The sequence below is a fragment of the Gavialis gangeticus genome, unplaced genomic scaffold (assembly GCF_001723915.1).
Source record: "Gavialis gangeticus isolate Ggan-Ray unplaced genomic scaffold, GavGan_comp1, whole genome shotgun sequence".
Classification (NCBI taxonomy): Eukaryota; Metazoa; Chordata; order Crocodylia; family Gavialidae; genus Gavialis; species Gavialis gangeticus.
The window spans coordinates 6892610-6895109 of NW_017729012.1; the positions used below are offsets into that span (position 1 = coordinate 6892610).

General features: G+C 35.2%; 1 protein-coding gene across 1 annotated transcript in view; it reads left to right on the forward strand.

Annotated features, from left to right (window-relative positions):
- Window positions 1-2500, forward strand: part of BCAS3 (BCAS3, microtubule associated cell migration factor) — a 545610-nt gene that overhangs the window by 316679 nt on the left and 226431 nt on the right. The window lies entirely within an intron of this gene.

Genomic DNA, 2500 nt, shown 5'->3' on the forward strand with positions numbered 1-2500 from the left:
GGTTTTTTTTTTTTTTTTTTTTTTTTTTTTTTTTTTTTTTGCATCAGCATCCCATGCAAATATAGTAGGTGCACTGTTAGAAACAAGTATTAAAGAATTATACTTTAAAATTACATTCCCATAGATTGTGTGTACCAGTCTATTTTCTGAGCTACAAGTACACATGGCCATCGAGGAGAGCAGCTTCTGCTTGCTATTGTTAGCAAGGAAACTTGTGTTGATGGAGGATTTACAGTTTAAAAAAATATATATATTCAGTTTGATTTCAGTCCTGTACTCAACATTTCTGAGCCGCTTGCCAAATGATCCCAGGTGTGGGATTGCAGCAGGTAATTTCCTGCGCTGTATTTGTACGGATGATTTTCTCTGTCAGAAGATGATATCTGCTCACCTGGCCTCTCGGTGACAGAGAAATCCTTTGTTTATTCATTTAGTAGGCAGATTAACCCTAATGAATATGGCTTCCTGGAAATAGATACAGGGGACAATAGCAAAGTGAGGACTGGGGAGAAACGGGGCGAATTCCCTTTTCTTTCTTCACTTTTAAATAATGGCAGCTTTCATAGAAGAGTGTTTTAAATCAGAAAGGAACGCAAAATATGTCAACCAGAAATTCTTGATTTTAAACAACATCCTTTCTTTTATGGTTCAAAGAGGTGCTGGGGCTTCCCTTGGACTTTGTTTTTCTACATTAGTCTGCAGCAGTTTTTATGCATTTAGTCTGTTTGAATGTTTTCTCCTTGTAAAATGGAGCTGTGTCAAACTTTGGCAAAGTGAATAAATAGAGAGTGGAGGTTAAGGTCTCACAGTTGGAAAAACTTGTTCATGCTTGATCTATACTTACCATTCATAATGTTCTACAATTTAATATTCTTTTTATTTTTGTCAGCCATGGTTTAATAATATAATCTCCACCAGAAATGCATGCATTGTCCTGCCAAATGTATTGTAGTAGTCAGCGCACGTAGTTTTACTCTGCTGCTTTCTGTTATGTCGCGCATGTTGCCAGTAATGTTTCTGGTATAAAGTATTACCTTGGTGGCTGCTTTATTGACGAGACAATGTTTATCGAAAGAATATTCCTTAACGATCACAATTAACTTTTTGAAAAGGCTGCAAAAAGTTTCGGTTTTATGGTTATATGGAAATGAATGTTTCAGAATCTGACCACTTAATCTTTAAAGCTCTGCACACATATTAACCAACCACCTTTTTGTTAATGTGATTTTATTAATTTTGTAGTATTTATTTGTAAGTATAATAAGAATGTGATTGGTTGACATGCGTAAAAAGCTTTAAAGAAGAAACAGGCCAATTCACGTCTCAATTTTAGTGAACTATATCAGGGATAACTTAAGTTGCTCTGTATCTGCAGTGATATCAGCTAAGACCAGAGTCTCTCTGGGGAAGTAGGATGGTCTGATCCAGAGTCCACTGAAGTTGTTGGAAAGACCACAACTGACTTCAAAGAGATTTCAAGCAGGCCCTATATGAATAACAGTTGGTGTTACACTATTATGGGGCTGAATTGCTATTATATAATACTTACGTTTTAGGCCAATGCAGCATAGTAATAAATTCAGTTAAACCAACTGAGATGAGGAGTTAATGCAGTGGCGAATTTGATTGTCCATATACATGGTTTATATAAAATGATATGCACATATACTCCAAGTATGCAGTGTTTTAAATTAGGGAGAAAATGTTAGCTCAGATCATTATCATAAGTTGCTAGTCAAACTGTAGACATAAGTACAACGAATGTTTTTGCTGAGTTTGAGAGGAACATTTTCTCGCATTTTTATGTGAATGGTACTCGAGATACATTATTCCCAAGGCATGGTTGTGTAGACACAGATGTGAAAATCTCTTAACTTCCAACCAAACTTTTCCAGATCTTATCACTATAATTTATTCTCTACTCTCTGAAGACTAGAAAAATGTCTTCTTTCACATAACTTTATACGTTGGAGGAAAAAGAAAGTTCTCGTCTACCACATGCTAAGTGTTGAAGATAGGATACTGTTGGCTTTAGCATGCTGACTTTTGTAGTTGCCTATAAAAACTCTAGAGTTTCAAGAGGGAAGTGAAAAAACAGGATTTACCTCTCCATGAAGAATAAAAGTTTATACTATTACTTAGTTATATTGCTAAAAGTACACATAGGCAATAATAGACCATTAAAAAAAATCTTATACATGTGTCCACCAGTGTATGTATGTTAAGTAGCAATAAACTCTAAATGAATTTGTTTGCCTTATACATCTCTTGTTTTATCCTTGTGAAAGCTACTATTGATATAACTTTAAACCTAACAGAGAGTAGCCAAAATATTTTCAAGGGTGAGAATTGTTTTTCTGGCCAGTGTGTATAATAGCTTAATTCAGTCCAATTGTGTCGTATGGTGTATGCTCGTGTTGTATGGTAACTGGCCCCACTGACATGCAGACAATTTGCCAAATGCATTTTTAAACTCGAAATAGATAGGACTTGCATTAGA